The sequence below is a fragment of the Myotis lucifugus genome, unplaced genomic scaffold (assembly GCF_000147115.1).
Source record: "Myotis lucifugus unplaced genomic scaffold, Myoluc2.0 scaffold_15, whole genome shotgun sequence".
Taxonomy (NCBI): domain Eukaryota; kingdom Metazoa; phylum Chordata; class Mammalia; order Chiroptera; family Vespertilionidae; genus Myotis; species Myotis lucifugus.
In genome coordinates, this window is record NW_005871063.1 from 6,367,880 (window position 1) to 6,379,856 (window position 11,977).

Genomic DNA, 11,977 nt, shown 5'->3' on the forward strand with positions numbered 1-11,977 from the left:
CCGCCCCCTCTCCCAATCTCTCCCCTTCTGAGAGTCCCGGTGGGCACCTCCCGCCCCCGCAGGACCCCGGGATCTGGATGAGGGAGGGGCCCCTGGCCTCACCTAGTTTGGGGCGGGTCCGGGATCTGGGGAGTGAGTGTCCCTCTCTCTGCTCCCTGGGGTCTGACCTCGACCACCATCTCCTGGGGTGTCCCCCGCGGGTTTCTGCGGCCCAGGGTGACCCCGCCCTTGCTCTCCCGCAGGTGTTCCACGTGTCCATAGCATTTGCGTCACAATGACCTGGGCGACAGGTGGGAGCCTGGGCGAAGGGTTCCCACTGTGTCCAGTGTAGGGCTTGCTACTTGCTTCCACTATAGATGTCTGTGGCTTTAGGAGGGCAGGAGACTTCAGGATTTCAATGCCAAGAAAAGTTAGAGACCTGTACCTGTGAGCCAAGTTTGGGCTTAAAGGAAAAAGGCTGTGTGAAAAAAACTGTGTGTATGCATATGTATATAATGTTTTCATTCCCATTTAGCCACATAGCTCTTAAACTTGTTATTGGTGCTGATAGTAATTTCATCCTCTCTTATCCTTTGTCATCAGGAAAGAACCAAACCCTGTGTTTGAGTACTCTGCAGGGATCACCTGACGAAAAAGTGCTGGAATAGGTACTTCCCAAAATTATCAATGCTGAAAAGCAATCTCAGTGTGCTATGACTCAATGCCTGGTTATGTTATATATGTGTTAAAAAGTTTATTGAGTAGTCATTGATTTAAGCAATTTAACTGGATGGAATGACAGATGGTTACTGAATAAAGATGCAAACAAATCTGAAATCCTTCTAACACGAATAGGCTGTTCATGCCAGGCACATGCTGTGTAGGTTACATTTAATCCTTAGAGCAACCCACTACTGTAGGTAAAGTTATTATTCCTGTTTCACAAATGAAAACTCTGACTGCCCAGAGTGCCATAAAGGCCCTCAGCGAATAGGAGATTGAATAGGAGTTTGACTCCAGGGTTGTCTGAACCAAGAGAATTAGCTTCATCTCAAGAGAGAAAGGTGGCTGGCCAAAATGGACAGTGAAAATGTATAGGAGAAGATGCTGTCATTTTAGTAGAAAGGCAAGATAGTACAGATCCTGAAATGTATGTAACCTTTAAAGTTGACTTTATTCTTTGGATATATTCCTATGTAGATAGGTTTGAGCCTGTCTCAGTATGGCACAAAATATTTAGCTGAGCAAACATCAAGTCTTTAATAAATGTTTATGAATAAACAAATAATATGGCCTACAAAATAGCAAATTGTTGAAACTCTGAGAGTCAGGAGAAGTTTGGGGAGAGAAAAACATTGCTCCTATATTTGGTTTTTATAAGAAGCATTCAAACTGACCTGTTAACAACACAAGCTAAATGATTTTCCTTTTTGTAAGAAGGAAAAGGGGGGGGGGAATTAAAAGCAAAATGTACTCAGATGGTCTTTCTGCATGTATAAATGATTTTCTTAAAATGAGAGAAAAAAGGCTTCCTTGCAAAAGAAAGATTATTAAGATATTTTATTTTAAAATATTTTATTCCAAGAGCCATTAACTTCTGTGTAACACCTATTAGGAGTTTGAAAAATAGAGATTAGGCCCCACCAGTGTGGCTCAGTTGGTTGGGCATGGTCCCGCGCACCAAAAAGGTTGCCTGTTTGATTCAGGTCAGGGCACAAGCCTGGGTTTCGGGTTCCATCCCTTTAGGGGGCGTGCAGTAGGCAACTGATCGATGTTTCTCTCACATTGATATTTCGCTCTCTCTCCCTTTCATTTCCCCCCCCTCAAAATCAATTTTAAAATCTTTAAAAAGAAAAAAAGAGATTATAGTTTTTTAACAGAATGGATTTTTTTAAACATAGTAGGTGCTCAACAAATGTTGGCTGAATATATTAATCAGTTAATTAAGATATTGAGAGAGAAATAGATCATAAAATTTCCTGACTCTATAATGTTCTCCTCTCCATCAGTGCTGATTTACTAGTTACAGGAAAAAGTATTAGAAACTCTATCAAAGACTGGCTTTGTGGTATTTACATTTGTTACAAGAGGTCCAGTAGAATGGCAGGTTGTGCGTGTGTTCACAGTATCCCCACAAAATACAGCTACTTGGAACACATGCATTAGGGGAAGTGGGCTAAAAAGCTGATTTATATAACTAATGACTCAGGTTTCCTTTTACTTCTCCAAAGATCAAGGCGAAAACCTGAGCTATGAGTCTAACCTGCCAAGGAGGCTCAAAGTGGCTTCCAAAACCATGTCTACAGGTGAACAGATATGGGATACAGCACTACCTGGTCAACATCGCACTGAAATTCCTTAGGCTCCCAGAGAGTTTAAGATAAAGCTTGACATGACTTTTCATTGTTATTAATGCTCTCCTAAAATTTAGGATAATATTTGAGGAAGAAAATAGTAGTAAGTTCATGCTTGTTCTACATAAGCCACAATGAGTGCTTTCCTTCCCATTTAAAACATTGCTCCACTTATAACACTTCCATTTATTTCTGGTTATCAAGTTGTCTCATTGGCATAGAACACCCACAAGACGCCAAGCAGAGCTGAAACAATGTCTAAGAAGAGAATGGCTATTGAATGATAGGATATGAAGTTAAGAAGGAAATAATGTACATTTTCCAGAGTGGAACAGGATAACAAAGAAACTTCTCCACAGAAAAAATCCTTACATTTCAATTCAGTGGTGGTTGTTTTTTGTTGTTTGATTTTGATGGCTTCCCAGGTTCAAGATATGCTAAGAGGACCACATGAATGAGGAATTCTGTCAGGTTGCCATTAACAGAGACCCAGAATAGTAGTGGATTAAATGAGTTAAAGGTTTATTTTATTGCACATTAAAAATGATTTAAAATGATAATACATTTAAAAAATTAAAAATGGATTGGGGAGAGTAATTGGGAAGTAGGCAGTCCAGACCTTGTATGATCTCCACTAAGTTATCAGGGTGTAACCCTATTCTTCCTTTCCACCATTCTTAGCAAAGTAATATTGCTTAACGGTAAATCCAGGTGAGGATGTGAAGTAGGAACCTTCATGCATTGCTGATGGGAATGGAAAAGAAGGAAAATGGTCTGGAAGTTCCTCAAACTCGATCCCCAGTAGGGGGCATGCAGGTGGCAGCCTGTTGATGTTTCTCTCTTATCAATGTTTCTGTCTCTCTCCCTCTCTTTAAAATCAATAAAAACAAAGGTAATTTAATAGAGAAATGATAGGTTTTCAAACAAATGGTGCTGGAACAACTGGACCTTCACATGCCCCAAAATACATCTAGACATAGACCTCATAACTTTCACAAAAATTAACTCAAAAATGGATTATAGACCTAACTGTAAAACACAAAACTATAAAACTTGGAAGAAACATAGGAGAAAATTTAGGTAATCTTGGGTTTGGTGACGATTCTTTTGATACTGCACCAAAGGCACAACCTATGAAAATAAAGGATAATGGAACGTTATTAAAAATAAATTTTTCTGTTCTGCAAAAGACACTGTCAAGATCAGCCACAGACTAGGAGACGATGTTTTCAAAAAGCATCTGATAAAATATACAAAACATTTAAAATATACAAATAAATCTTAAAACTCAACAATCAGAAAATGAACAACCCAATTAATACATAGGCAAAAACTGACAGACTTAAATAATAAAGATATTCTTCTCATAATATCTTTAATCTCTTCATAATCTCATAATATCTTCATAAACCAAGAAGTTTAGACAAAGACAAAGATAGTTCTAGGGATAGTTTATTAGCTCAACTACATGATAATGCCTTCATCAGCTCTTTTCAATTCTTTGGGTCTTTTCCTTGATGACAAGATGGCTGTAGCAGTTCTGTCCAGACAGTTTTTAAGGCCTCTGTGAGCATCCCAGTCAGGGAAGAATGGAGCAACTGCTTTCTCCTTGGGAGGGCCTGATTTTAGCCTCCAAGGGAAGCTTCAGCTGACTTCTCCTTAGATCTGATTGGCCAAATCTCTGATGGCTTATTAAAGTAAAATTACCTTGATTCATTTCCTAGCTGTCCTTAAATAAATGGATCTGTGCCAATTTTCTGAGCTTCTGTTAGCAGAGAAAGGAGAGCCTACTGTAACACAGGCAAGGATCTGTATGTACCACATACGTATTTCCATGATTCTCCTGCTACAACCATCACCACCACCACCCCAATTCTAAGAGCCAGCATTAGTGAACTGCCTTCAGTACCCAGACACGCTATGCTCTCTGTGATTTATAGTTCATTGCACATCACTTTTGCCCTGCCCAGAACACACACTCTTTCCTTCATGTACTAGCATCTTGGTCTGTGTGGCTTCAACCTTTTTCTCCCTTTAGTCTTCAGCTTAGATATCACTTCCTTTGGAAAGTTTTCCCTGGTTCCTAATATGACAGCACCCTCTTGTTAGTCCTGTCTTAGAACATATCAAGCTATATTGTAATTTTCTATCTACTTATTTATATCCCCTACTAGACTGTAAACTCTAATGGCTTATTGATTGGGCCTTATTTCTCTAGGGCCTCACATAGAGCCTACACAGTAGATAATCAATAAATACTTGTAGAAGTGAAGCACTTTTTGGGTGCACTCAGAATCAATTTGTGTTAAAATCACTTTAAAAAGTCTTATATTGAGGCAGTATTTATTCTGCTTGTCTCAACAAGAGCTAAAGATTCTAAGAGCATTTGAACTGTCTTTAAATAGTTTTTTAAGTGGGAAGATTTCTACATATAGATTCATAATATAGAAAGTAAATGTAGCTAAGTGATGAACTTATTTGAATATTATAAGATTCTATCTTACTCTGCAACTTCTTGCTACCATTTTATTAGGAAAAATCAATAATGACACATGGCAAGGCACTTTCAATCCCTTTTGTAAGTAGATGAGGTTTAAATAAGGATTGCAGGAAGGAATGAAATGAAGTGGGAGAAAAATAATCACCAAATTTGATGAATATAATAGAGCAGCCTTTGAAATCTTAGTACTTTGAAGTGAAAAATACTGATTTTATAATTTACATTAAGTAATGAAACATTCATCCATGAAGTTTTAAAAGGGATTTTACCAGGCACAGAGAGTTGGGGTCTCTTTGGATTTTAGACATAGTGTTGCCTCTTTTGGGTTGTCCTACGCTGACCTTTTTCTGGGCGACCACCCAAAAGCTGCCAGTTTGGAGTAGAGCCCAAAGTGAGAGGGGGCTCTGCAGCTGGCCTGGTGCAAGGTGAGCCCTGGCCCTTGTGAGTTTTGGATCCAGTGCTGCTGGAATCATCTGTGACCCATCTGAGGACTATGTGGAGCCTGTGACAACTCCCAGCAAGACCATCACAGAGGAAACCCTTTGTGTTGGGGAGAATGCAAAGGCCCCTTTAGCAGATGACCCTTCATTTTGAGAAATGACGCCTGGCTTTGTGGCTAGGCTCACATAGAAACTGAAGCATCAACCATCTGGCATAAGATGGCCACATTACTTTGATGCCTAACATGAAATGGTGTTGTCTTAACTTCAGCCATAAAGCCAGGCATTCACAACTGTGATCCATATCCAGTGGATTGAGAAGAAAGAGGAACCTATGGAGGCTGAGCCTATGAGAAGCCTGAAGACACAGGTGAGTTGAATGAGCAGGCACTTGCACTCCTATATTACTTTCTTATGCCTCACAGGGAGTTTCCCATGATGCATGGGTCAGGGATAGAGTAACTTCAAGCTGCTGTACAGATGGCTTCGCATGCTATACTGGCACCAGGCAGATGAGAGGAAGTCCTGCTGCTTTTCAGGGTGGTCCTGAACGGACAGCTGAGAAGGAAAATGCTCACAGTGTTAAATTTTGAGCAGAAATTTTATTGTCCACTTTGTCTGGAAGGAAACATTTTATGGTCTACTTTGCTTGAGGTCAGGATCTATGGCATCTCTTGAGCTAATTATTTGGCACAGAGGTGCTATTCAAATCTGTAATTGAGTTAAGGCAATTGGAATCTAGCACTGAAATGGGCTGAAGACCTCCTGTTGTGCCAGACTTTAACCCTTTCATCACTGGATTGTGGGGAGGTCAGAGAGATCTCTGAGGGAAGGGCCAGAGTGACTTGGGCAATGGTGTATATACTGGGGCACAGAGCTTGGTTGGGACAGTGGCAATATTTTAGAGATGCTTAAGGCTGAGTGAGTATATACTAGATAATCTTTAATCCTGGCCTGACTAGATGGTGAGGGACCTGAAAGGATCAAGACTGGAGAATTGATGACAAGATGGTTTTAGGGAAGGGTGGATGGACAATTCAGAATGGGCCCGGACTGTGAGAATGTCAGTGTTTATGTGAATGCACACTAAGAGGCCATCATTGCAAAAGAGGTTTCAGTAACTAGGGAACAAATGATTTCTTCTTGGGGAGTCAGTCATTTTCCTTCTCCAGCTAGTCTGTTGGTTCATGGACATAACAACTATGAGGATCAGAATGGCGGTGATGCATGGACTCAACAGCATACATTTTCTTTCCTCAAGACTGATAAGTGACAGTGACCAGCAATGTCCTTCTAGGGGACCTGGTCTACTACTCTGTAGCAGATCAGTTATTTTGAGTTGGGAATGCCCCTTCCTCCTGGAGGAGCAGCAGCTAATCATCCTTGAAATAATTTTGTGGATTTGGATTTGCTTTCTCTGCTTACATGCCTCTAAAGCATCGCAGGATTCCATACACGGCTTCCGATCGATGAACTCACTGCATTGCAACCCAATAGGCTACTAACTGCCTGGCCATACTTTATAAAATATCCAATCATCTTGCTAAGCTAGGCTCCATTGGAATGACCAATTGGAAACTTAACCACAACACTATCTTAAGACGTAGCTAGCACCTTGTGATATCAGAGTGCTATGTTGTAGAACATGAGCGGAAACAGTGACCCACACATTAATATTGCTTCACAGCTGGAATGGAATGCAACCTAGGACCTAGGGGTGAAGGCATCTCTTATAATTACATCACTCTTTCACTTTCAGAAGTTTTGCTTTAACTCTTTAAATTTATTTAAGTCTTTTAGCCTAAAGACTTTAGTTCTCAGTGGAGAACGCCTGGGGGTTAAAAAAAATGGAGTCTTTATTAAATTGATAGTTGAGACTATCACCTGGACTTGTTGAATTCTTTGTGCAATCAGGGCAAAGATCCTTGGCAAGCTGTGGTGTTGGCTGAAAGCCAGGAGAACTTGGAACAAACAGAGAAGGAATCTATCATATATGTCAGCAGCAGTCTTGTGAATGCCTGCAGAACAGAGGGCTGTAGCTTGCACCAATATTTCCTTGCTGAGCGTACTATTTATTCTCGTTTCCTTTTTAAAGGAGAGGTATAACAATTTTTTTTCTTTTTTCTTTCTTCCAAGGAAATATACTGTTACCTAAGGAATGGTTGAATTCATCATGTAGTCCAAAGGCTGTAGAATATTGAGATGGGATTGTGACAGAACTGAAGAGGTCATAATAAACCAGAGGTCCTGGACTTGAAGACCAGTATCTCACTTCTGTGTGCGGTGGCTGGAAATGACCGGTTGTCTCCCATTGAAGTTACGTGAGGATTGGTTGGATCATGTGCTATGAGTATTTCCTTTGGATATCAGGGAGAAAAGGTATGAGTGTGTGTGTGAGTGTGTGTGTGTGTGTGTGTGTGTGTGTGTGTGTGTGTGAAAAGTCTTCATTATATATGAGAAATTTTAGGCCTCAAGAAAATATAGATGGAAGTCCACTTACTTTTCATGTGGGGGACTGCTGGCCTACTGTGCCCCAGAAAATTCATATAACCTTTGGTTGGCTTGTTTTGCCCAGTGATTTTTGAGATAATAAAAATTATGTTGTTCTTCCTTCCTTTCTTCCATCCATCCTTCTGTCCCTCCCTCCCCTCAGCCACTTGTTTATTAAATATTCATTGATAACCCAGAAGACTGTGAAAGTCAGAGGCTGGGAAGACACAACCACAGACCCTCATTCCTCTTACTATCCAATAAATGCAGAGACAGCCTAGCTCTGCAGCTGGTGTGATTTGGTACAGTTCTGGTCAGATGTTTAGCCCAAGATTATAAAAAATAAAACAGAACCAAAAGAAAGCCTGCATTTTACTTTAATACCAGTTCTGCAGTTAATCAGAAGCACTTTAACCTTGAATGTTTAAAGGACTAGTTACTTCAAAGCATGTGTAAGTGATGTTAGGATGCAAATATGAAATGAGTCCTTGCTGTCTGGCACAATTGTCATCGTGTTTAGTGTCACACTTGTGGGTGAAGATAAGGTGTCACTTTGTTCCTCTCCACGCAATTTTGAGTTTGGCAATTTTGAGTTTCCGTTGTAAAGACCAGATTAAGTATGTCAGGAAAGTAGGCACCTGCCAGGGAAGAGGAAAGTATTAACTATTTCAGGCCACTAATAAAATATGACATTTGCTGCAGAGGTAAATTAGCAAATTATGCTCATGGTGCCATGGACAAATTAATGTCCCTTTAAAAAGTTTGAATTATTTGCCTCATAAAAATGACCACCCCCCTCCCCAATTTTCAAAGTTAAGAGTTCCTCTTTCAAAGGAAGAGCTTTATGATGTTTAGTTTTCTCTCCATTATCAAAAAGAAAAGGGATTTAGTAAGGAAGATAATATCATTCTTTGATCTTTGTTGATGCTGTGTCATCTTATAGATTGTTTGAAAAGACTTGGAACAACATGAAGCACTTTGATGGAGAGATACGTAATTTTTTAAATGTTATTTTTTTCTTTGACCTTTCATCTTCCATATACTAGTTACTGTAAACACAATTTAAAAATCATAAGTTGAAATTCTTTATTTAGATTTAGCTCTCCATAAGGAATTCAACAAAAAGCAAATGCCAACTCTAGATAAACCTTTCATATGCATAGGCCATACGATGGTGTGTGTGTTTTCTATAAAATAAATGTCACTTGCAGCTGTTAACCCACATTACTCCAGGAAATTTCCTAATGGTTGTTTTAGACATTTTCTCTTTCTGTAAATCTATTACTGTGAAACTAATTCCTTCCTGACTTCCTGTTGTGTTTCTCTACTATTGCATTATTGGTATTTATTGTGTTGGTATGCTCTGTCTTTATAAATTAATTTTGTCTTTTTATTTTTAATTTTTTTCAATGCTCTTCATTTTTTTCAACTTATACTAGAATTTTTATGATTAATTCACACTTAAATGAGATTTATTGTTTGCAAAATTTAATTAAAATTTCCTACTTCCTCAATACATTAAAACTAATTATTCTTGGATTTTAATATTTCCTATTAGTTCAAATCAATAATGGAGAATAAAACATTCATACATTGATCTAAATGATTTTCCTCTGCATTGCAGCAACAACTTGAACGTTATTTATTTTATCATCTTTTGAATCCCTTGAACGTAAAAGCATGTTCTTCTATCTCTTCTTTGTAAAGTTAGTTATTCTATGGTTCTTCATATATATGTACATAAACATCCCACATTGTGTTATTTGTTTTCTCTGTGACCATTCATTCAAGCCAGACATTTATTGAGTACCTTTCATGGATCAGACACTATATTAGGTTATGTTTATTATTGTTTCTTTCTAATTACAATTTTTAAAATTATATTTCTAAAGCTGCTCACAAAAAGTATGTTTAAAGCAAACACTTTTGTTCTGATTTTAAACTTCTTTTCTCTTCTTTTTTTGAACCTTATTTTCTTGCACAGTTAATTGAACTGTAGTATGTTTTTACAGTTGAGAGACATGACTACTAACTAACACTTGGGGTTCTGATAACTCTAAAGCTATCCAGTGAAACCTTCTCTGTACTCAGGTGGTCTTTGTGCATGAATAAAATTTCACTGAGATCTGTAAAAAATGATAGAAAACTTGATGACCTTTATTGGCAATAATTTTATTTAAAATGGCAAATTAAACTTGAATGTAAGTTATAACTTAATATCATTTATTATGCACCAACTTGGTCAAATCAATCATTTTCTCTAGCATATAAAAAGTTAGGCACATGAAAAATTCTTGGCAGTTATGTTAAAATTATTCCATTTACTGAATATTGACCTTTTTCAAATAAAGTTTTGTTTTTATTTTTTTAATATATTTTTATTGATTTCACAGGGGAAGGGAGAGGGAGAGAGAGAGAGAAACATCCATGATGAGAGAGAATCATTGATTGGCTGTCTCCTGCACTCCCCACACTGGTGATGGAGCCCACAACGGGGGCATGTTCCCTGACCGGAATAGAACAATAACCTCCTCCTGATTCATAGGTCCATGCTCAACCACTGAGTCAGGCTGGCAGGGATAAAGTTTTGTTTTTAGATCTTTATAGATTACTCAGTGAGAAAAGAATCAGGAGAAATAGGAAATAAATTGAAAATGGACACTTTGCTCAGATGAATTAATTAATTGGAAGCTTTGCTATCTGCCTATTCTGCTCAGTCAGATTTGGCAGAACAGAAAGTAGGGTATAGAGCAGCTATACCCTGTAAATGCAGTGGGCATTCCGGAACACCTCACTTTGGCCTCTGCTGCCCTCGATGCTCACATTTTGCCTGATTGGATCTGGGTCTGGTCAGTATCTTATGACTTGTGATATTGTGATTTATGAGAAATATATATTTGGTTTTGTCCCTTTTTTGAACAGGTATTAAAACTCTTGGAATTTCCTAATGGAGAGAGCTGTAACAAAAGGTGTCTTTTGTTTACGTTAATGAGGTGATTCTCAGTCCCAATCCCCAACCTCCTGGAAGGGGAGAGGGGCTGGAGGTTAGATACATCAATCCTGCAGATGTGATAAGGAAGCTTCTATAAAAAATGAAATGACAAGTTTCAAAGAGCTTCTGGTCTAGTGACCATGTGGAGATTTAGGGAGAGTGGGCCACTTGGAATGGGCCCTATGTTCTCTTCCATGTGGCTATTCCTGAGCAATATCATTTTATAATAGACCAGTTATCTAATAAGTAACATGTTTCTCTGAGTTCTATGAGCTGCTCTAGCAAATTAATCAAACCCAAGGAGAAGTTTATGGGAACCGCAGAAGCACCTGAACTTACAACTTGTGTCTGAATTGAAGGGGTGGGTGTCTTGTAAGACTGAGCTCCTTCAACTGTGGAATTTGATGCTATCTTTGGGTAAATAATGTCAGCATTGAGTCAAATTGTAGGACACCCGCTGATGTCCTAAGCATCACTTGGTGATATAGGAGCACCCTGCTCCCCCCCCCCCATACACATACGTTGGAATTGGGCTGTTGATGTAAGAAACGTCTAAACCTGTAGAGAATGTTTATGACTTTATTCGAGCCAAACTAACCTCAATTGCCAGTAAGCAAAATCTCAATGGATTGAGAAAATGCTCAGGGACATAGCAGTTTTACCACTTATTTTATACATCAGACTCAAAGGAGGAGACGTATGGAGGGTTACATGAAATTCATGGACGGTAGATTAAAGAGGATGGAGAAAGCAAAGCGGGGAGATCTCTGAGATTGGACAAAGAGCAAAATGATGAGACAAATACTTCTTTTACATCGGTGGGTACAGAATACTTAACAATTAACATGATAACAATAACAATGAGGGATTCTGTGGTCTTGTGCTCTGGTGCAGTGACTGTGTCTTGAGGGGCTTGGAAAAGGGAAATTATCCTGACATTCCAAAGGTATGTTATCATAGATGCAAAAAGACTATAGACTCAGTTAAGGTAAAGATTGACCTTTGTCCTTTGTGGACAAAGACACCGGCCTAGGACATGACTACCCACCATGACTAGTTTTTAGTTAGAAAGTTTTAATTTCAGACCACTCTATGTGGTTACTTGAGGTCTCTGAGTTTGTAAGGCAGGCCTCCCCTCAGCTTGTCAGGTTTAGTATGTGGCCCCTTTTTCTTCCACAGGGCTCAGAAGCATTTTTGACTCATATGTTTTAAAGCCTCATTA

The 11,977-nt window shown here is 38.9% G+C and overlaps 1 long non-coding RNA gene across 2 annotated transcripts in view; it reads left to right on the forward strand.

The window, feature by feature from the left end:
- The window catches only part of LOC106696414, a 10,544-nt gene extending 1,204 nt beyond the window's left edge, over positions 1–9,340 (forward strand). For both annotated transcript variants that reach the window (XR_002828289.1, XR_001347350.2), the window contains exons 2-4: positions 583–647; positions 5,545–5,643; positions 7,410–9,340. This is a non-coding gene — a long non-coding RNA (uncharacterized LOC106696414). The remainder of the gene's footprint in view (positions 1–582; positions 648–5,544; positions 5,644–7,409) is intronic.
- The last annotated feature ends 2,637 nt before the right edge of the window (positions 9,341–11,977 follow it).